At 38.3% G+C, this 24,658-nt stretch overlaps 1 protein-coding gene and 1 long non-coding RNA gene across 2 annotated transcripts in view; both read left to right on the forward strand.

Moving 5' to 3' along the window:
- Positions 1–24,658, forward strand: part of CR1 (complement C3b/C4b receptor 1 (Knops blood group)) — a 251,622-nt gene that overhangs the window by 114,356 nt on the left and 112,608 nt on the right.
- Positions 5,180–23,468, forward strand: LOC118498073. Its single transcript, XR_004900598.1, has 3 exons — positions 5,180–5,401; positions 8,832–8,936; positions 22,499–23,468. It is a non-coding gene; the product is annotated as an uncharacterized LOC118498073 (long non-coding RNA).

Genomic DNA, 24,658 nt, shown 5'->3' on the forward strand with positions numbered 1-24,658 from the left:
CACCAGTCAGCCAGGACACTTTGGTTCAAGAGGGAACCTACCTAAGTCATACGAGATACATTCACCAAGGAGATACACTCAAGATATCTGCACACATGATCAGGACAGTCATATGTGCAGAACAGGACCACCTATAGACAGGCTCCCGGAGAAATTCTCCACTTGCCATCAGAAATGCCAAGACACTTATCAAGAGACCCAGACGGGTGGAGTATACCACTCTCAGGTATAAGTGAGGCAGGCTCCAGACCACTGCTGAGACAGCTGAGCTCCACACACCAGAGTGGTGCTCCATGCCACACTGATCTCCTTTGCATCAGCCACCAGAGGCTAATAATTTAGATGCCCTGCTGGACTGAGGATTTCTTCTGCCCTGCTGCCCACCTGGCTGCAGAGATTCTTCTTTGCAAAATGCTGAAGGCTCCCTCGCCCACTGTGCTATCTCCCAGACCTACAGACAGACTCTGGGACTTGGGGTCATTATTCCCCATTGATTGCCGTGTGTGTGTTACATTTCTCTTCAACTATTAGAGTGTGAGCACGATATTAATGTATGTTGATGTTCTGCTTTGAGTGAATCTGCATTCAATAAAAGCTAAGTGAATAGCATAGTTACCTTGTATGACTCTTGTCTGATCCTTGGTGCCAGGCTACACAGCCGGCAGCTAGCAGAGTAGTTGCCTGTCTTACTTTTAAGAAAGATTATATTGCCAACATACATTTGCAACAGCTCTAATCTTCAATACTAAAAGTAAGGTGTTTGTTTATTTACTTTTACAAGTCTCTGAAACAAGTCCCCTAAATTATTTCCATTATGTCTGCCTGTGTTTGCAAAATAACATACAACTTTAAAATCTTTGTTGGCAATATTCGAAAAAGCTGCAAAATGTAGAAATAAAAAATCGTATGATATTGAGATCTCTACAAAAGTGAGTTGTGTTAGTCTCCAGAATTTGATGGGGTGGTATTAGTATTCTTGCTATCTTACTGAGGAGGAATGTGAGGTGAAGCAAAATCCAGTCTTTGATCCAGTCTGTGATCCACAGCTCAGGGAGCGGTGGTGCTAGGATTGGACCCCAGCTCAGCCCCTGCTTTCAAACATTTCACTCTATACTGTCTCCTTTTCAATGTGGCTCTTTTAACTTTGCAGAACTATAAGTTAAGTGATTTTTGCTTTGCTTGTTTCTTTTCTATTCTTTTCATTTTCAAAATACTATGTAAGGGCAGAGATGAGATATTTCTAATAGTAAGGACTTGTTAGTTTTATGGCTGCCATGGTTACAGGAAATTTATGCCCCCACACTGACCTAAAAGTCTCAGAAACCCTCCTGGGCCTCCTGCCCCTCAGTTTTACAGGCAGAGAAGAAGTAGCCCACCAAAATGATAGTGAGTGACTCTGTTCTGGTTATTTGCCAGAATGGGTGACACTTGCAGAGCCGCTGTGGCTCTGCTGAAACCAAAAGCTCCCCTTTCCTTGCCTTAGTTACATAAGGAATATGAGGATTCAGGTAATAGTTCAATGATTAATTATTTAGATTAAGACTATGGGATAGTTGCTCTGAAAATGAAAGAATTATATTCTATTCTTCTGGAAGTTGCTTTCTTTCCATTTAAGTAAATTTGTTTTAATAGCTGTTCTCTCAGAACATGGCTTATTCATTCTCCATTTTTAGCATTAGCAAAATCAACCAGGAACCTTGTTTAAAAGACAGTTTCTTAACCTGAATCCCAAAGAACTTTGATTCTTACATTTTCAGTTGGAGTCCAGAAGTCTACTTTTAGTAATTCCACTATAAACCCACTATAATATTCTGATGTAGAAAGACCACAGACCATACTGTGGGAAAGAGTACTTTACCTGGTTGGGTTATATAAAGAAAAAAAATAGACTCTTACAACTGAAAAGCAGATTTTGCTTAAATTGAAGAAAGTGTTTGCTGCTCTGAGAAAGAAAGCAAAGGTTGAGCTAAATGAGATAAATTAAGTAGAAAATTGGTATTTTACATTTAGAATCATGCTATTCTAACTTCTTTGTTCTATGTATAGAAATGAGCCAGAAACAGGCATTTAGTCAAGAGGCAGAAAAGCAGTAGTTGTATTCCTAGGGAGAGCTGATGTGATATTCCTGTTTCCTTAGGGTCTGACCCAAGTGGACCCAGGCTAGAATACAAGTTAGCCTAACTCTTAATCTGTTCACAACTTTCCAGTTGCAGAGTTGCTCACAATTAAAAGTGACTTACAGCACATTCCACATTCAATTATTTGACCTAAGAAAACAAAGTCAGAGAACTTTAAATCATGACATGTTGGAGGAGAGGATGTAGTTTTTCTTGATGGAAAACATGATGAATGGTCTTTGATGAAGGGAAAATAGGTTTGAGTTCATAGAGCTTTTCATTATGGCAGTTACTACAAACATTTATCAATAAAATATCGATTTCCTTCTGATTTTTCTAATTTCAGAGGTAATATGTAGCCTCCCACCATTTATGAATGGAATCCAGAAGGGGTTGGAAGTGAGCAAAGAATTTAAATACAGAGCAAATGTAACCTTGGAGTGTGAAGATGGGTATACTCTAGAAGGCAGCCCCTGGAGCCAGTGCCAGGTGGATAACACCTGGGACCCTCCTCTGCCCACATGCACATCTCGTAAGTACAAGAGCAAGTGCAAGGACTGTAGGTCCTTATCAGTCATGGTACTGTTCATCCATTCACTCATATACTGTCATCAAATGTGGTGTGATGTTTATGGCACATGGTAGAACTAAGAAGTGCACTAGAAGCCTCTGCTTCTTCTCCAAAAGCCCTTAACAATGAAGAGTCAGGCAAGCCTTCCTCTCCTCACACTTCTCAACCTGTTTCTCTCTCCTGGGGGAACCCTCTTAACCTTTTGTGTTTACATTGCTCTATTGTTGCATGCATCTCACAGTAATGATTTGTTTATAGCCCAGGGACCTTAAAACTCAGAAGTCCATCAGTGATAGAGCCATTCTTCAAGAATATTTTCAGCATGAGTCAGGAAGCACCTTCCAAGTTGCTGAGACTAGCTTTTTCAGCTCCCTCACTGGCGTAGGCTACAAGATTGTAAACTAGTACAACTGGACTCAGCAGATTAGAAATCATGTATCTGAGCTCTGGAGAAGAATAGCCCTCTGCTGGCAACTAGAGGGTAATGTAACATAGAAAATCCTAAACCTTGAACTTGTATGCATCAAGAAGCTGATGCGCAAAATTAACAATGAATAACTTATCTTAACCTAAGTTAGTGCTAGTTTTCTTCCACCCATCCTTATGATTCTTATTTATAATAATGAGTACCAAGATTCTTCAAGATATGCTTAATAGTTAACCCCTCAAGTGTGCTAGCTAATCTTATAAATAATATTCCCAAATTATAAACTTGTCACTCTCTTAACAGCAGATTGCATCCACTTTGTCAAAAAGCTCACTGCCTACCTGACTGAATGAATGCCTTTAGAGGATTCTGAAGATGTAGATGTGAAAGACAGAAAGTTCACACAATTGGGGGACCACCCTACCAGATATTAAAAGAGAATGGAAAGCCACAATATACAAATCACTTTAAACCAGCACAAGTAGATATTTGTGAAACAAAAATAGATATTAAGTGAATTATACTTATTTTATAAAAGAAACAAGATCAATATTAATAAAATAAGGGTTGTTGTAAATAACAGTAAGATTATCTTATAAATGAAATATAATAGTTGGTATATCATCAATCCACAGGAAAGATAAACATGATCAAATAATATAGGTAGCACTGAAACAAACCTAAAAACTTTCTTTATATCTTACAAAAAGTAACAGATGTAATAAAGAGTTAAAGTTTTAAAATTCAACATGGAAAAGCTAACATAAAAATTAAAGATATATTTACCAAACTACTAGAAGAAAGTAAACTATGAGAATTTTTGATATAATAGAGAAAATCATTAAAGGTCAACAAATTTAACCTCCAGGTTATGTATGTATTTTGGAAAGTAAATAAGAAAGCAGAAGAGAGATGAGAAATATGTAAAATTTAATGAAGAGTTAATAATGTTATCATACAAGTAGCAGTAGTGGTAGTTGTGGTGGTAGTGATGGTTGTAAATTAACAACTACTGAGTGCTTAATTCCACTGTTCAGAGGTTAAAGAAATTCTACACATATGTAAAAGCCTAGATGCATGGGAGCATGTACCAGGAGGGAATGTACCAACACATTTAATGGTAGTATTATATGATTTTTCTTTTGCTCTATTTTATACATTTTAGCTATAGTTCTACTAATTCAATGTTAAAAATATTAAGTTGAAAAGAAAAAAACACACATCCTGAATATACAAGATAAATGAGACTGAGTAAAACCAGTGTTTCTTTATATATATTAGAACAAAATGAGACTGTGTAAGGACAAAAATTAGGATAGACTGTCCCTGGCTGAGGGCTCCTGTGGAGTGTAAGACTGATGCATTTGTGACCTTTGTCCTCTTTTTAGGCTCACATGGCACTCTCATTATTGGTAAGTTTTATAAGAGCTTGTTGAGAAACTCTAGCATCTCTAACAGTAAGTATATTAAGTACCCACTTACAATGAATGAAATGTAAAAAGAGAGATCAAAATATCTTACATTGTGATTTCATTCAGAAAGGAAGTAGTGATAAACTCAAGCCATGTGTGACAGAACTGGCATCCTCACATGCGTATAGAGTGAGTGTTCTCTGCAAAAGCTTCTATACTAGCTGTGAACCATTACAAATGACCAGTCATTCATGTCATTTTATTGTAGATGGAGAATACAACCTGGGAATATTCTTTGGGATGATAGTCCTGCTCACTTGCACAAATTGGGAACCACAAAGACCAGTTTTTTAAGCCCACTTCTGTAATCTGTGTATGTGAGAGGAAGAGTCATGATAATTTGCTTTGGAGGGAGTTGGTAGAGTCTGTGGTATATAATAGTTTTTGCCTCAGGCCTTACACAAGAGACTTGTGCAGGGCCCTGGAGAGCTGGAGCCCAGGAGCACCAGCACTGTTCTCAGATACTTGTTGAAAGGCTGCTGTTGGACTAAAGGTTACAACACTGCTCTGCTCACTCCTATCTATAATCCTGTGGTTGTTACATTAATGTCCTTGATTAAACAAGCAGCAGAAGGGGAACCTTGAAGGTAAGCCTGTGTCAGTGTTTGTTAAACCAGAACGTAGTTGTATTTTTTTTAAAAAAATCATTGGCAACCTCTAGAGAGACTAGATATTAAGATAGAGTTTAAAATATATGCATATATTTTCCATGCATTTAACTGCCTTGTTTTACTGCCTAGGCACATCCTTTGGTATGGTCTTTATTGTACTCAGCATTGTTTCCTGCTGGATTATTCTAAAGCGCAAAAAAAGGGTCAGTACAGCCATATTCTCTTAGAAAATGGTTATTACTATACTTGCCTCCTCTTGGAAGCCAAAGAGAAGTAAATGAAAACCTCAGATAAAAGCACTACATAAACAGATGTAGTAATTTTTATAAAGAAGGCCTTTGAAGCACATTATGCAAAGAGAAATATTCACACTAATATATACCATATGAAGAACACTTCTTTTAAAAGGTTAGAATTTTAAGAAGGACTCGAGTTTTAGATAAGAGAAAACAGTAGAAGGAATTTTCCCAAAGATGTCAATGAGGCAGCTGGTGTCCCACTTTGCTGAGGACATTCCAGACTCCCTACTCAGTACACAGACCCTATCAGGGAGCTAACAGTCAGAAAGCGTGCCCCACTGGTCCACACATCTCAGGCTGCCAGTGTGGAAGGACTGAGGTATTGCATTGGTTATTTTAAAAATAAATATTTTATTACAACCATTTACCTTTTAGCCCTGGCTGGTGTAGCTCAGTTGGTTGTGCATCATTCCCCAAAGTGAAAGGTCACCAGTTCAATTCCCAGTGAGGCCACATGCCTGGGTTTTGGGTTCAAACCCCAGTTAGGGGCATACAAAACACAACTTTAGATGTTTCTCTCTTGCATCAGTATTTCTCTCCTTCTCTTTCTCCTTCTCTTTTCTCTCTCTAAAAGTAAATAAATAAACTCTCTCTTAAACACCATTTACCTTTAAATTTACAAATACCTTGGAAGGATTAAGATCTAAATAAAGAAATATTCTTGATTGGGAAGACAAGACACAGTTTTTTAATTAGTTTGTTTACCAATAATAAAATCAGTGAGATTAAAATCAAAGAAATCAGTGTTATAAGCTTAACAAATTCTATACCAATGAAAAACAGCTTATAAATATAGCTGAACAGTTTTCTAAACAAATGCATTATAAAAACTGAAAAAAGCATTATAAAAACTGAAGGTTTAACATTTCACAAAACGTACCAATGTAAATTTTTAAGAGTAGACTGTCACAGCTGAACTTTTTTGCAAATAATCTAGTCACTTCCTTCTCCTTCTTCTTTGAATTTCCCACTTCTATTAATTTATCTCTAATGTTTTTGGTCCCCACCACACACCTCATCATCTCCCTTCCTTGATGATGTTCTCCCTGTGAGCAGAAATCATCTAGAGGTACTCAAAAGAATTTTGATTAATAATTTCTGACCTCTACTTGTGGAGTAGACATTAGTCATGCAAATAGCAACAGCTAATATAGCTTTACCATTTATTGTCTTCTTTGGTATGCAAAGCAATTCTAAGAGGTAGGTAAGTACAACAACGTTGTCCCAAAGCACAAAACATAAATTCAGAGAAATTCAGCAACTTGTTTAATATCATATCAGTAGGAAGTTGTTAAGAGTTAAACTTTTAATTCCAGTTATCTGACTCAAAATCCTGAACCCATTCAGCTGTTCCACTGATAATTTTAGTTGCACATTTCTTAATCTATATTCCAGAAAATTCAGTACCCAGAACTATACACACTATAAAGCTGGAATATTTCTTTTGATCCCTTTCTTATAAACCTTTCATCCCCACTTCTATGTACTTGGATTTGTTTTAGCTATTTGGGTATATTGAGCCAATATCCTTCTGTAGAACAGTATGCAATCTCTCATAACCACCATGAACCAACTAGATTGCCATTTATTCGACATTACTTCAAACCGGGAAAGTAACCCACAAGTCTGGCTACCCACTACCATGAAAGCCAACCTCATGAAGCAGGTTCTAGTTGTGAAGGAAAGGGGTTTATTCAGGAGTCTACAGTCTGAGAAGATGGCAGGCTCATGGATCCAAAACCATTTTACCATCTCAGGCATCCTGGCTAGGTCATTCAGGGGAACCATGGGAAGAGGGAGACAAAGGAATTTCTGGCAACATGAAGTTTCTCAGCTCTGCTCTCTGGTGCTTTCAATGTTCCCTCCTGTGTGTGTCATCATGGAGTTGTATTGCTCTATCCACAGTTTTACAGCAGATGTTCAGGAGCAGGATGTGCATGCAATGTTTCCACTGGTTCTAATATAAATTGCTGACACTTGTCCAGTTCTTGTGGTCAGGGGCGTTCCTAGATCAGGCAGGAACTGCAACTGCTGATGTCTACAAAAGACTCATAAGGAAATTTTTAATACATAATTTTTCTGAGCCTTTTAATACAGCCCATTCTATAATTGCTACTTGATTAATATGGGTTTTTTTCAACCACTGCTGTAATTCTCCACTGTTACATACTCATTGAGGTTGTATTCTCTCACACCCCATATATAACTCATCATCCAAGACAACTTTCAGACCATTACTTATCTCACCACAGAATCACTGCTCCTTGGAAGCCCATACCACCTGCATGTACAACCCTCTCCTTCCTCATACTGGATCTCAAGTTTGCCTTTCCTCATCCTGTGAAAACTTTGGCTTCTGACTCACATTTTTTTTTGTCTCAAGTGAGGTCCTCATCTATTTCATATGAGAGGATAAAGAGTAAATAATGAGAAAGTAGTGGAAAGTGGTAGCATACATTTCCTCTTTGTGCTTCCAGGCTTAAATCCCTAGTAGTAATGCACACTTGAAATAAAAGTGCTGGCATTATTTATCAATTCATTTATCTAAAATAAACTTCTCATTAGATAACCCCAAAAGAAGCAGCACAGTATATCATGTAAGACCATGGGATTTGCACAAGCAAGACCTGTGTTCACACTCACTTACTAGCTTTAAAACCCTGTAAAACATCCTTCATCTCTCTAATCTTTATTACCCTTGCCTGGAAGGTAGGAGTAATAGTAGTTCCTACCTCAACTTAACAGAGTGCATTGCTTATGATGAATGTCAGATAATGTTAGCTATTGTTATTTATACATAACTTATAATTAAGATTTAAGTGCTTACATATTTCTTTTACTGTCAGTTCTCATATATCTTCACGACAACAACTGCTACTTCCTATACTATAGGTCTTACATAAAATACAGAACATGTATATTCACTATCAGGGCAAAAGGAAGCCTTGTGTTAGATTGCAGTGCAAAGCCATTTACATTATGAAGCTTGATGTCACAGCTTTGTTGAACAGTATTTACTAATTAATATAACTTTGGGAATAGGTAAATGGGTTGTTTTACAGGATGAGCATTTGTCTAGAAGCAGTTTAGAGTTATGACACAACATATAGGATGGTTTTAGTATTATTTTCTAATCCAAGGTTTTACTTAGTCTTGAAAAGTAGACTTGGCTACATTTTTCTTTTTAGATACCTTACAAAGATATCCAAAACCTGAGGCAAATTGTGCTCTAATTTTCCAGAAATTTCATTAAAAAAGCCACCAACTAACTTCTTTCAAAACTGAAATGTATGTAATTAAATAATTTTCCTATTTTTTCTCCCCTGCCAATTAGCAGTAATAGAGATGAAGAACCTAAAGAAGTAAATATTCATTTACAACCCCAAGAAGGCAGCTGTGATCATGCAAAAAGTCTGCAAACAAATCAGGAACATAACAGGTACCCAATATTCAAATTAACTCAAAAGGCTTTTAAAAACTCAAATATGGAAGATGGAAATGGGATTTAAATATGATGTTGCACCAGGTAGGTTCCTGATACCAAAGATGTTTGGAAGTATTCAGGAGCTGGAAATGTCATGTTGTTGTTACTTTTCTTGGATAACTGTTATCTCTGTCATCTGGGGTGAGGACTCTGTCAGCGCTGTGCACAGGCACTGGTTCTCAAAGCATTCCTGTAGTTTTGCTCATTTATGCCATGAACCTTTGAGAAGTAGAAAGCTTTACTTTTCCTTGTGGAACCCAAAAATTTGCCATTTGGGTGTGTCTCCAACTCCCCCAGTTTCCCTTAAATACGCAGAGTCTCTTGAGGATCCCATGGAGACTTTCTCTTAACCTCTTCACTTTCCCACTTTCACTGACCTCTGTTCCTCACCTGATCTCCTAGGAAGGCTCTCTCCTTCCTGTCCTCCTCCTCTTGAGCTTGTTACCATGTCTTATCCCTTCATTCCACCCACTCAAGTAGCCCTACACCAAGCTGTTGTGTAGTAAATGCCCAGCTTCCTGATAAAGATGTGATGGGAAATAACACTACAACCCAAAGTGGCACACAACATAGACATGAATATTAGAAATTGCTGAACGAAAAAGTAACTGTTTTTGTAAATAAAGTGTTACTGGAACACAGCTGTCCAGTCATTTACCTATTGTCTGTGACTTTTTCACACTACAACTCAATTGAAAAGAGTAGTGTCCCCTTTACCTGTGGGGGATACATTCTGACATCTGCAGTGCATTTCTAACACTGTGGATAGTACTGAATCCTACATATACTATGTTTTTTCCATCTTATCTATGCACTCATTGCACACTGTGGCCATGACTTTTGCAGTTTGAGGTGTGACAGCAAAACCAGCACAAATTTTCTTTTCCCTCTTCATAATTCACTGGTGGAAGATGTGTCTTGTCTTAGATCTTAGCAACTTCAGAATATTGTTTTTCTTCTCTGAAGTTGAAAACTTTCACTTTTTACTTAAAGGAAGCACTTCAGAGCTTCTCTTTGGCACATCAAAGTGCCAACATCACTACTCTTGCACTTTGGAGCCATAAGTAAGTAAAATAAGGGTGACTTGAACAAAGCACTGTGATACCATGACAGTCCATCTAATAACCCACATGCTGCTTTGTGACTAGCAGGCAGGGAGCATATACTGTGGATACACGGGGCAAAGGAAGGATTTATGTTGTAGGTGGGATCACCTGAGATTTCATTATGCTACTCAGAATGGCATGCAATTTAAAACTTATGAATTGTTTATTTCTGGTTTTCCATTTAATATGCTCAGATCAGGATGGACTGTGGGTGGCTGAAATCATGGAAAGCCAAACCACAGATAAGGTGAGACTAACTGTACATGCCACAGATTCCCAGAGACTGTGTGGCCCACAAAGTCAACATATTTACTACCTGGAACTTAAGAGGAAAAATTTATAAAAGGCTGAACTATTTCACACTATAATTATTTTCTCACTGGCCAGGTACCCTTTAACCTTGGCTTTTTACCCTGTTTCCAAGCCTCTCTCACATTTGTCCATTTTGTTCATAAATTTAACCCATTCTAAGAGTACGTCATGACAGCTCTTAGTTTTCTTGTAACTCCCAAACTCCATTTTTCTTCAGCACACAAAGCAATTCATCCAGGCCTTGTTTACTCTGGCCATGCCCAACAGTCCTAACATTTCCTATCTGTAAGTTCCCCAGGGCATTTTCAGAAACAAGCAAAACTCTAGAAAGGGATCAGGCCACTCCTGTGGAAAACAGAAGCAAAACGCCACATTTTTTTTTCTTTTTTTTTTTTTTTATTTCAATCATTGTTCAAGTACAGTTTTCTCCCCCCTACTCCCGTTCCAGCCCCTCCACCCAACCCTCCCCCCTTCCCCCCATTACCCCCCACCCTTAGTTTTTGTCCATGTGTCCTCCAAATTTGTTCCTGTAATCCCTGCCCATTCCCCCCTGAAATTCCCTCTTCTCTCCCCTCTGGCCACTGTCAGACTATCCCCTATTTCAGTGTCTTTGGTTGTATTTTGCTAGTTTTTTGTTTTGTTTTGTTTTGTTTTGTTGTTTAGATTCCTGTTAAAGGTGATATCATGTGGTATTTGTCTTTCACTGCCTGGCTTGTTTCACTTAGCATAATGCTTTCCAGCTCCATCCATGCTGTTGCAAAGGGTATGAGCTCCTTCTTTCTTTCTGCTGTATAGAATTCCATTGTGTAAATGTACCATAGTTTTTTGATCCATTCATTTACTGATGGGCATCTAGGTTGCTTCCAGCACCTAGCTATTGTAAATTGTGCTGCTATGAACATCGGGGTGCAAAGGTTCTTTTGTATTGGTGTTTTAGTGTTCTTAGGATAGAGTCCCAGCAATGGAATTGCTGGGTCAAAAGGCAGATCCATTTTTAGTTTTCTGAGGAAGTTCCAAACTGCTTTCCATAATGGTTGTACCAGTCTGCAGTCCCACCAACAGTGCACTAGGGACCCCGTTTCTCCACATCCTCTCCAACACTTGTTGTTTGTTGCTTTGTTTATGATGGCCATTCTGACTGGTGTGAAGTGGTATCTCATTGTGGTTTTAATCTGCATCTCTCTGATGGCTAGCGATATTGAACATCGCTTCATGTGTCTTTGGATTTTCTGTATGTCCTCCTTGGAGAATTGTCTGTTCAAGTCCTTTGCCCATTTTTTAATTGGGTTACTTGTCTTCTTAGAGTGGAGTCGCGTAAGTTCTTTACATATTTTGGAGATTAAACCCTTGTCTGAGGTATCATTAGCAAATATGTTTTCCCATACAGTTGGTTCTCTTTTTATTTTGATACTGTTTTCCTTAGCTGTGCAAAAGCTTTTAATTTTGATGAGGTCCCATTTGTTTATTCTTTCCTTTATGTCCCTTGCTCTAGGAGACAAGTCAGTAAAAAAGTTTCTGCGTGAAATATCTGAGATTTTCCTACCTACGTTCTCTTCTAGGACTTTAATGGTGTCATGCTTTATATTTAAGTCTTTTATCCACCTTGAGTCTATTTTTGTATAAGGTGTAAGTTGGTGCTCGAGTTTCATTTTTTTGCACGTAGCTGTCCAGTTCTCCCAACACCATTTGTTGAAGAGGCTATTTTTATTCCATTTTATGTTGCTGCTTCCTTTGTCAAATATTAATTGACCGTAGAGGCTTGGGTTTATTTCTGGGCTCTCTGTTCTGTTCCATTGGTCCATGTGCCTGTTTTTATGCCAGTACCAGGCTGTTTTGATTACCGTGGCCTTGTAGTATAGTTTAATGTCAGGTATTGTGATTCCTCCTACTTTACTCTTCTTTCTCAAAATTGCAGCAGCTATTCGGGGTCGTTTATGGTTCCATATAAATTGTTGAAGTGTTTGTTCTATGTCTGTGAAATATGCCATTGGTACTTTCATAGGTATTGCATTGAATGTGTAGATTGCTTTTGGTAGTATGGACATTTTAATGATATTAATTCTTCCAATCCATGAACACGGTATATGTTTCCATTTGTTTGTGTCCTCCTTGATTTCTCTCCTCAGTGTTATGTAGTTTTCTGAATACAGGTCTTTTACCTCTTTGGTTAGGTTTATTCCTAGGTATTTTATTTTCCTTTTTGCTATTTCAAATGGGATTTTTTTCTTGATTTCTGCTTCTGCTGTTTCATTGTTGGTGTACAGAAATGCCTTTGATTTCTGGATATTGACTTTGTATCCCGCTGTTTTACCAAATTCATTTATTAGGTCAAGCAGTTTTTTGGTGGAAAACGCCACATTTTTAAGTACATTTTTTGGCCCACCTCTTTCCCATAGCAATGTGCATTAATGTAAACCTTGCATTTGGTATCTAAACCTCTGTCAGAAATCCTAAATTCTACAGAGGACATTGAAAGCAGCCACCAGGAAAGGTAAGGGGATGGGAGAGGCATTTACAGTTATTCAAGAAACAGGCAATTCAACTCTTTCTAAACCAAAATGTACAGGGTTTGGTCAATTTTCTCCTAAAGAGAAATGAATACACAAAGCCCTATGTTTATTATCTGGATTCTACTCACTTTATTTCTGTCAAATAGATTGTTTTTCAAGACTGGTTACGGAAGCAAATGAAATGTACATTGTTATTTAATAATTCAGATGGGGCCATTTAGTTTTTGAAGCTTTAATGATCCCTTTCAAATGGGCATTTACAAATGCCTGGGAAATGTGTGGCTACTATACAAAGGGGATAAGGAAGTCATGAGTGAAAATGGCATGTCTTCCTAGGAGAATATTTTTTCTGAGGTTATTCATATAGTTCAAAGGGAAAGTAGTAGTATTTTTATATTAACACAAATACATTGTAAGGGAGCAGAAGGCAAATATTGCAAATTTTAGGATAAAATAAGACAGAGAATACTGCACTTTAAGTTAGCCTCTAAGCCTCTGGGGTGATTTGTTTTTCTTTTTTATTGGGGCACTTTGACAGAAAAGTTATGCAAAATTTATTTATAGCAGATTGCGAGGGTGATGGTTATCTTTATTATAATTCATTTAAAAATATTCCAAAAGAATGCTTAAAATACCATATGATTTTGCCTCATCTCTGCCAGGTTACTTGCCTCAAGCACATTTCCATCTTTTTTATATTCTAGGTTGCATTAGCCCAGCTCAGAATTCACTCACTCAAGAATTTCTCCCAAATAACTCCAGTCTAAAGAAATGTCTCTCTTTGGAACTCACAGCACTTCCTGCCTATTTCAACTTTTAAAATAAATTATTTTCTTGCGAGGATAATTTGCACTTATTATTGAAAACATAGAAAATACTGAGAAATACAAAAATATAAAAACTACTTATAATATCCTCCACCCAGTAGTTAGTATTGTTAAGCTACTTTTAACATTATCTTACATTTCCACAGTTATACTTTGAGATTATATTGACCTGATTTTGAAGGAATTTGGTTTCCCCAAGTGAAAATCATTCTTCCCATTGTTAAAAACCATATGTAAACACATCCCACAGCATTCAACATTTCAATCACTGTTTTTACCTCTTAACTCTATTGCATTTATTCATTTGCTCACTTTTTTATTTTATTTTAATCATTGTTCAAATACAGTTTTCTCCTTTTTACTCCCAATCCAGCCCCCCTCCCAGCCCTCCCACTTCCCTCCCATTACCACCCTCCCCTTAGTTTTTGACCATGCATCCTTTAAGTTTGTTCCAGTGAACCCCTCCACATGTCCCCTGAAATTCCCTCTTCTCCCTCCAGTGGGCACCATCAGCCTGTCCTCCATTTCAGCATCCCTGGCCATACTTCGCCTGTTTCTTTGTTTTGTTGTTTAGGTTCCTGTTAAAGGTGAGATCATATGGTACCTGTCCCTCAGTGCCTGGCTTGTTTCGCTTAGCATAATGTTTTCCAGCTCCATCCAAGCTGTTGCAAAGGGCAGGAGCTCCTTCTTTCTTTCTGCTGCATAGAATTCCACCATGCAAATGCACCACAGCCCTTTGATCCACTCATCCACCGATGGGCATCTTGGCCGCCTCCAGCATCTAACCATTGCAAATTGTGCTGCTATGAACACCGGGATGCACAGGCTCCCCTGGACCAGTGTTCCAGTATTCCCAGGATAAAGTCCCAGCAGTGGAATCACAGGGTCAAAAGGCAGATCCATCTCCAGATTTTTGAGGAAGTTCCACACTGCTTTCCATAGTGGCTGCACCAGTCTGCAGTCCCACCAACAGTGCACTAGGGATCCCCCCTCTCCACAACCTCTCCAACACTTGTTGTTTGTCGCTTTGTTTATGATGGCCATTCTGACAGGTGTGAAGTGGCATCTCACCGTGGCCTCAATTTGCATCTCCCTGATAGCCAGCAATACTGAACATCGTTTCATGCGTCCCTGGATTCTCTGTATGTCTTCCTTGGAGAAGTGTCTGTTCAAGTCCTTTGCTCACTTCCCAATTGGATTCCTTGTCCTCCTAGAGTGCACTCGTGTAAGTTCTCCATATATTTTGGAGACCAAACCCCTGTCTGAGGCACCACCAGCAAATATGTTTTCCCACACAGCTGGCTCTCTTTTACTTTTGATACTGTTTTCTTTAGCTGTGCAGAAGCTTTTAATTTTGATGAGGTCCCATTTGTTTATTCTTTCCTTTATGTCCCTTGCTCTAGGGGACAAGTCAGTGAAAAAGTTTCTGCGTGAAATATCTGAGATTTTCTTACATTCTCCTCTAGGACTTTAATGGTGTCACGTTTTATATTTAAGTCTTTTATCCACCTTGAATTTATTTTTGTATATGGTGTAAGTTAGTGTTCAAGTTTCATTTTTTTGCACGTGGCTGTCCAGTTCTCCCAACACCATTTGTTGAAGAGGCTATTTTTACTCCATTTTAGTTGCTGCCTCCTTTGTCAAATATTAATTAACTGTAGAGACTTGGGTTTATTTCTGGGCTCTCTGTTCTGTTCCAATGGTCTATGTGCCTGTTTTTATGCCAGTACCAGGCTGTTTTGATTACGGTGGCCTTGTAGTATAGTTTAGTGTCAGGTATTGTGATCCCTCCGACTTAACTCTTCTTTCTCAAAATTACGTCAGCTACTTGGGGTCGTTTATGATTCTATATAAACTTTTGAAGTGTTTGTTCTATGTCTGTGAAATATTCCATTGGTACTTTAATAGGAATTGCATTGAATGTGTAAATTGCTTTGGGTAGTATGGACATTTTGATGATATTAATTCTTCCAATCCATGAACACGGTATATGTTTCCATTTGTTTGTGTCTTCCTTGATTTCTTTCCTGAGAGTTATGTAGTTTTCTGAATACAGGCCTTTTACCTCTTTGGTTAGGTTTATTCCTAGATATTTTATTTTTCTTTTTGCTATTTGAAATGGGATTTTTTCCTTGATCTCTGCTTCTGCTGTTTCATTGTTGGGGTACAGAAATGCCTTTGATTTCTGAATATTGACTTTGTATCCCGCTGTTTTGCCAAATTCATTTATTAGGTCAAGCAGTTTTTGGTGGAGTCTATAGGGTTTTCTGTGTATACAATCATGTCATCTGCAAACAGTGACAGTTTTGTTTCCTCCTTTCCGATGTGGATGCCTTTTATTTCTTTTTCTTGTCTGATTGCTTTGGCTAAAACTTCCAGTACTATGTTGAATAGAAGTGGTGAAAGTGGACAGCCTTGTCTTGTTCCTGATCTTAGTGGAAAAGATTTTAATCTTTGCCCATTGAGTATGATGTTGGCTGTAGGTCTCTCATATATGGCCTTTATTATGTTGAGGAATGCTCCCTCTATTCCCACTTTGCCGAGTGTTTTTATCATGAATGGGTGCTGTACCTTATCAAATGCTTTTTCTGCATCAATTGATATGATCATGTGGTTTTTGTCTTTGCTTTTGTTTATGTGATGTATTACATTTACTGATTTGCGAATATTGAACCATCCTTGCATTCCTGGAATGAATCCGACTTGGTCATGGTGTCTGATCTTTTTAATGTATTGTTGGATGTGGTTTGCCAGTATTTTGTTGAGGATTTTAGTGTCAATGTTCATCAGTGATATTGGCCAGAAGTTTTCTTTCTTTGTTGTGTCGTTTTCTGGATTTGGAATTAGGATGATGTTAGCCTCATAAAAAGAGTTTGGGAGACTCCCATCTTTCTGGATTTTTTGGAATACTCTGTGAAGGATAGGTGTTAGTTCTTCCTTAAATGCTTTGTAGAATTCTCCTGTGAAACCATCTGGCCCAGGGCTTTTGTGTGTTGAGAGTTTTTTGATTACTGCTTCATTTTCTTTTGTTGTTATTGGTCTGTTCAGGCTTTCTGCTTCTTTTTCTATTGAGTTTTGGAAAATTATATTTTTCTAGAAATTTATCCATTTCACCTAGGTTTTCAAATTTCTTGGTCTACAGTCCTTTGTAGTAATTTCTTACAATCCTTTGTATTTCTGTGGTATCAGTTGTAATCTCTCCTCTTTCATTTCTGATTGTGTTTATTTGGGTCTTCTCTCTTCTTTTCTTGAGGAGTCTGCTTAAAGGCTTGTTGATTTTGTTTCTCTTTTCAAAGAAGCAGCTCTTGGATTCATTGATCCTTAGAATTGTGCTTTTAGTCTCTATGTCATTTAATTCTGCTCTGATCTTGTTTATTTCCTTCCTTCTGCTTGCTCTGGGCTGCCTTTGTTGTTGTTTCTTGAGTTCTTGTAGACGTAGGGTTAGGTTGTTTGTTTGGAATGTTTCTAACTTTTTTAGATGGGCCTGTATCGCTATGAACTTCCCTCTCAGGACTGCCTTGGCTGTGTCCCATTAGTTTTGGGCTGTTGTGAGTTCGTTTTCATTTGTTTCCAGAAACCTTTTGATTTCTTCCCATTCTTGGGAAGAAATGAATGGGTGTCATTCTTGACCCATTCATTGTTTAATAGCATGCTATTTAATCTCCATGATTTTGAGTGTTTTGGGTTTTCCTCCTTGGGGGTGGTTTCTAGCTTCAGTCCCTTGTGGTCTGAGAGAATGTTTGGTATGATTTCAATTTTCTTGAAATTCTTGAGGCTTGTTTTGTGTCCTATCATGTGGTCTATCTTTGAAAATATTCCATGTGCATTTGAAAAGAATGTGTACTAAGAGTCTTTGGGATGAAGGGCTCTATATATATCAGTTAAGTCCATTTGATCTAGGGCATTGTTCAATGCCACAATATCATTTTTTGATATTTTGTTTGGAAGATCTGTCCGGTTTTGACAGTGGGTGTTATAATCCCTTACTATAATTGTGTTGCTGTCAAAATCTTTCCTGAATTCCTCTAAGATTTTCTTTATGTATTTGGGTGCTACTATGTTGGGTGCATATATATTTACAATATTTATGTCTTCTTGATGGATTCTTCCCTTGAGTATTATGAAATGCCCTTCTGGGTCTCTCTTTATGGCCTTGTTTTTGGAAGTCTATTTTGTCTGATATGAGTATTGCTACTCCGGCTTTTTTTCCTGCCCATTTCCTTGGAAGATTTGTTTCCAACTCTTCACTTTCAGCCTGTGTAGGTCTTTTATCCTGAGATGTGTCTCTTGTAGGCAGCCGATATGTCAGTCATTTTTTCTTATCCATTCAGCTATTCTATGTCTTTTGATTGGAGCATTTAATCCATTTATGTTTAAGGTTATTATTGATAGGTACTTATTCATTGTCTTTTATGTATGTGTGTTCCTCTCTCTCTCCTTTCCCTCCCTTCCTTAAAGCAGTCCCTTTAGAATCTCTTGCAGAGCTGGTTTGGTGGAGGTGTATTCTTTTAGACTTCTTTTGTCTGGGAAGGTTCTTATTTGGCCTTCTATCTTGATTGAGAGCCTTGCTGGATATAGTAGCCTTGGTTTCAGACCTCTGGTTCTCATTACCTGGAGTATTTCTTGCCATTCTCTTCTGGCCTGAAGTGTTTCCATTGAGAAGTCAGCTGTTAGCATTATTGGGGCTCCCTTGTATGTTACTTCCTGTTTCTCCCTTGCTGCCTTTAAGATTCTCTCTTTGTCTTGAAATTTTGCCACTTTAATTATGATGTGTCTTGAGGTGAGCTTCTTTGGGTTCCTCTTGATCAGGACTCTCTGTGTTTCCTGGATTTGTGTGACTTTTTCTCTCATTGAATTAGGGAAGTTCTCCTTCATTACTTTTTCAACTAGGCTTTCTATCCCTTGCTCTTTTTCTTCTCCCTCTGGTATTTCTATTATACAGATTTTATTACGTTTCATATTGTCTTGCATTTCTCTTAATCCCTCTTCATTCTTTCTGAGCCTCTTTTTTTTTTTCTTGCTCTTTCTGGATGTTGCTTTTTACTTTGTCCTCTAGCTCACTAATCCGAATTTCTGCTTCATTGATCCCACTTTTCATTCCTTCTACTTTTTTCTTCAGTTCAGAAATTGTATTCTTCATTTCCTCTTGTCCTTTTTGAAAGTTTCTATTTCCTTTTTCATGTTTATATAGTTTGCAGTGAGATTTATGTAGTTTCCCTCTAATTTCTGAAAGCTCATTGTGAGTTCATTGAACTTCCTGATAATCATTGTTTTGAACTCACCATCTGATAGTTGAGTTGCCTCTATTTCATTTAGCATTTTTCCTGAGGCTTCCCCATTTCCCTTCAATTGGGGGTTGTTTCTTTGTTTTCTCATTGTTTGTGGGTTTCTTCTTGTTTCTTCTTGTTTCTTAAATTGATCTGCTCTGGTTCCCTGTAATTATGGTGTGAACTTCTGTGGTAGAATACTTGTGAGATTCAATGGTGCAATCTCCTTCGTGTATCCTGGTGTTCACAGGTACCCCCTACTCTTTTTTTGTGATCAGTTGGAGGAGTAAGGCGAAATGGTTTAAGACAGCAAGACAGTATACTATGATATTTACATTAGCAGCCAGTAGAGAAGAGATGGGTTATCCTTTGGCTCCTTATAGCGTTAACCATGATCCTCCACACCACTATCCATGTTTTAGAAAGGATGGAAAGAGGGCAAGTCTCTTATTGGGGACGAGAGGATTGTTAGTTGGATCTAGAAAGCTGTGAGGCTGTGGGAGGTCAGATTCTAAGGTAGGGTTGGATTAAAGATTAGTATATAGGAGTAGTGTGTAAAAGAATAGAGACAGCCCCCACAATAGTATAGTTCAGGAAATTGCAAGGTGGGCTGAGATCAGGTAGGGGTATTGAATAGTATTTAGAATTGTATGGACTAGGTCTTATTAACAGTAATAGTAAAATGACAGTCTTGTGGCAGAATTGATGAGATCTAGATAACAAGAATAAAGAATATAGAACCTTGAGAGATGTATTAATGGAACACAGATGAAGGATAGTAAATTATCAACACACTGTGACTGAGATACCAGGGGGAACCTATCAAATGACAGTATAACCAGCCAAGCAAAGAAGATTATACAGAAAGAAAAAGAATACCAAAATATTATTAAAATAAAAAATGTCGAAAAAGTGAGAAAAAGATAATACAAATTTACAGTAACTTGCAAGATTAAAACAAAAAAAAGGAAAGAAAAGCAGAAGATGGAGTGCAGGAGAGATAAATTTGGAGTGGAAAGAATAATATTAGGATGAATGGAAGAGAAACATAAGGGACTGCAAGACATAAAAATAATAAGAATTGAAAAATAAAACGTCACTTAAAACACAAGATAAAATCAATCAACCAAAAAGAGCCACAAAAACCAAACCAAACCAAATAAAACAAAACAAAATTTACAAAAAAAAAAACCTCTTGTTGGTTTCTAACTGGCCAAACCAGTTTTTCTGATCTTGCTGGCTTCAGCAGGCTGAGGGACCTTTGAAATGCTTCTCTCTCTTCCCAGCCAGATCTCAGCAAGTCTCTCAGGTACCCTGGGCTCTCCCGAGCACACTCGCTCTCAGGAGCTCACTGCCACATTCTTCTGGACTCCGGGGTCCCTGCAGGGTTCCAGCTCTATGATCTCAGGAGGCACCCGAGACACATTGGGACTGCGCCCTCCCTGGGAATCGTAAAAGGGCGAGCCCCCCCACCAAACTTTTGAGATTTGGGGTCTAGTATCACCCTAATTGCCATGACCCTTCCTGGTTCACAGCTCGAGAGTCAGGACTCCTGATGGGGCACGAGCCGAGCCCCTCCCAGCTCTGGGTTTTCCACCGATCCCCACTCCCACCGGGCCAGGGGTGTTGGCACACCTCCTGGCTGCCCCTGGCCGGGCTGGCTGGAAATCCCTGAGTCACGTACTGTAGGAACACACTAAGCACCGCGTCCCCTCCGGGATCACAGCACGAGAGTCAGGCCTCCCGACGGGGCGAGATCCATGCCCTTCCTGGCTCTGGGTCTTCCACCGATCTGCTCTCCCACCAGGCTAGGGGTGTGGGTGCACTTCCCAGTTGCCCCTGGACCCGCCAACTGGAGGCCCTCACCTCTCCCAGGTCTCTGGGTGGGTGTTCGTAGTCCCTGGGCGATTTTTTCCCAGTCCAACTGGCCAATCTGTTCCTTCAAGCAATGCCTTCTGCCCTGGAGTTGCTCAACCCCCGCATTCGGGGGAGGGAGCAGCGACCCCCCTCTCCCGGGAGCCCTGAGGCAGACTCTGAGTACCGGGCCTGGGGATTGCACACCCCTAGACCCTGTACTGATCCCTGGGTCCCTTTTGTCCTGAAGCAGTCTCCTTACCGTCTGGTTTTTCAATGATCGCAATATTTTTTGATGTCCTGCTTGCAAAAGTGATTCAGTAATCTAATCCACTTGCTGTGTTTCTCCACCGATCCGCGAGTTTCCCTCCTCTTCACAGAAGCTGAGAAACACACTGCCTAGAGTAAAGCAGCCATCTTCCCTGAAAAAAAAAGCCACTTGCTCCCTTTTAATTCTATAAACATTGATTATTCACTTTAGGGTACCCTACATTGTGCTTATGTGTTTTCTCTCCCATGCTAAATTAACTTATAAGTAAGGACCATATTTTTAAAGTTCCCAAAATTTCTGAGTATAGATTTGACCAAATGAAAAGTGTTTGATAAGTATTTGAGAATGAATTTACCTAAATTTTAGTTGTCCTCAACTTTTTTGAAACATTCCTTACATCAAGGTACATCTCAAATTGTGTTCATTGACTGTTGACCACCTTTTAATAAAAAGGTAGGAATTCCTTAATGAATTGAACTCAAATTTTCATTTAAAGTTTAACATTTTGACCACAGGTGTTCTATAGGAGAAAAGTTAATCATTTGCGTCAACATCTCATAGACAAGGAGTGAATTAGATTCTGAACCAAGCTGCAGATCTGTGCACTCAGTCCTGCTACAAGGTCAGAGAGGGTGATGTAAGTAAAGAGGCAGACTCGAAAGACACAGCCATGTGCTGAAGAACATGAAAATGCCCACTGTAGATGCAGGTGACTTATGATGTTGGGAACACCTGTGAGCTAGAAAGAGAACAATGATGAGGGGTCAAGTAATAGAAATTACTGGGGTTTTCACGTGGGTTGATAGGCTTTATTAGGGGTCTGTCCATTTGTGACTAGACTGTATTCCTGGCCTTAAGAAAGAGGAGAGGTCAGCATGGCCTCAGGAAGCATTTGGATGACTCCGAGGCTATACAATACCTCCTTTCTATCTTGACTGTGATAAGGGGAAGAGGACATACTTTCTGAAGGCAGCCCCTCTCCAACATACTAGATCCAGTATACTTTCCCCTTCCACAATCATGGTTAAAAAAGAAGACTCAAGGAATGATTTTGTGGGTTACGAGGGATCTGTACCTCTTCTGAAAAGAGGCTCTTTGTATTTAGCTGCTCAACTTTGAGGACACTTTTTCTTTGACAAAAGAAGAATTGGGGAATGGTCGAGTTATTCACTCATCTCTCTCTCACCTACTCAGTATCTCAATTTATGTCATACTGTCCTGTGCCCTATACAGCAACCAGTGAGAAATACACACTTCTTTTAAACTTGTCACTTGTATGTAATGCCAGCATCATGATTATCAGCACATAAATTTGGGAAGTTCAGTTGTTGACTATGCTGTCATCTAAATAAGAATTCTTGTTATTTCAGTGTCATTCCTGGATAAAGTACTAAAAAGCTGGAGAATGCCTCAAATTAAAATCATCATTGGAAAAGAGCCAATTCATTGCAACAGAATTAGACCTGAGACTCATAAATCCTTTGAAGTGACTTCACAGAGATGCAGGCATGTGCACTGAAGATGCTGAAGCTCTCCCAATACCTCAGGAAGCTCCATCCTCTTAGTTTGCACACTGTCACCTCTTTCCTTGTGCTGAAAGCACACATTGTCTGGTCGGAGGAAAGACTGCACTTAGAATATATAAACAGTGTCAATTACTCAAAAGAAGAAGGTGTGACCTAGGATTTCTGTTAATAAGTTTGCCATTTGTCTTTCTTATGTTTAATTGTTTATGTAGATGACTCTTGAACAATGTGGGGGTTAAGTGGTCCCACCTAAATAGAAAAGGTCTTTCTGATCTGTGGTTTGCTAAATTCTGGATGTGAAATCCCAGGATATGGAGGACCACCAGTATAGTTATTAAAAAACATCCACATATAAGTGGTCCCATGAAGTTCAAACTCCTGCTGTTCAACTGTTAACTGTAATATGGAATGGATACATTTAAGGAGAATTGAGAAAGCACAGGAGGAAGATATAAAAAACAAATGTCACCTGTAACTATACTACCCAATGATAACCACTGTTAATGTTTGAATTTACATTCTTTCTTTGTATATGTTTCTTTATACACACACATATATATTTCTTTCTTAAATACCTTCCCTTTTGTTTATAGAGCAGAATCCACTTTTTTAACACAGATTGAAGTAAATGAATGCTATATCATTTTTCAATTTCTAAAGAAAAATAAGTAATTCCTGTTTACTAAAATCACATTAAATGACTATAGGAAAGTTGGGTCAAGAATATTCATGGGAAATGTCTGGAAAAAATAAATTTTGTATATTTCCTAAGGTCTATATCAAAAGTACTTTGTACTATGTTCTGTTTTAAAAACATACTAAAATTTAAATAAAATGATATAAAAGTATCTTATTTACTTACATAAAAGTATCTTATTTTTAATTAGTTCAGAATAAACTAAATTTATTAAGGAACATATCTTTTAAGAATTTATCAAATTAATACACAAGCATTGACACATTCTTAATAAGTAGCCCCAGAGTCTTTAAAAAATCCGCATCCTTATGGATCAGAAATTCATATGGTGTGATATTATGGACTATGCTGAGAATCTCTAGAAAATATCAGTCTTTCTGGATTTTAAGAATAGATTTGTGTATGACTACTGCTAACTTCTGTGCAATTCTGGTTTTAGTAGTTGTTTTAAAGCATATTCTGCCACATTTACACTGATAAATATAAATAGCGAATTGGATATCAACCAGAAGGTCAATTTAAAATCATGAAAGAAAAAAAAAAGCAGCATAACCAGAAAGTCAGCTGACAAAGTGGGAGAAAAAAATGCAACATATAACAGTCAAAGTGTCACGGTCTTGATTGAGAGTTAGCAATTCAAAGACCAGCCCTCCCCTTCTTTTCCCAAAGCAGGCAAGAGATATTTCTACAAGTCACAGAAAGAAAGAGAGAGACAGAGAGGGAGAGGGGGAGGGAGAGAGAGAGAAGGAAGGAAGGAAGGAAGGAAGGAAGGAAGGAAGGAAGGAAGGAAGGAAGGAAGGAAGGAAGGAAGGAGGGAGGGAGGGAGGGGAGAGGGAGGGAAGGGAGGGAAAGAAAAACAGAGAAATCCATAAATATGTAAAAAGGAAATCATGGTTTGCGAGTTGGAACATGAGCAAACATCCATTATTTCTCATGTTTCAATACAAGTATCTTTTAAAGGAAGACTAGAAATTAACTGTTTGAGAATGAGCCTTGCTTAGAATTAAAAATCCCCTTGTAAGAAAAAATACTAAATTCTTTTGCTTACCCCAGAATGGAGTAGGTTGGTGAGCAATGTCATTAACCAATATCTGATGCCTGTGACTTTTTAATTGTTAGAAATTCATGAGATATGTTATAAACATCACTTGTCTGTGGGAACTACCATACATACTAACAATGTGTAAAATACCATATTGTCTAACCTAATTATATTATTGAGCAATTCTGTTAACCTCTAGCCTCACATTTTTGATCTGAAAGCAGCAGCTGAAACGGTTACTCTCCAAAGCTATTTCTAATGCTAA

Source organism: Phyllostomus discolor, chromosome 14, assembly GCF_004126475.2.
Source record: "Phyllostomus discolor isolate MPI-MPIP mPhyDis1 chromosome 14, mPhyDis1.pri.v3, whole genome shotgun sequence".
NCBI classification, from domain to species: domain Eukaryota; kingdom Metazoa; phylum Chordata; class Mammalia; order Chiroptera; family Phyllostomidae; genus Phyllostomus; species Phyllostomus discolor.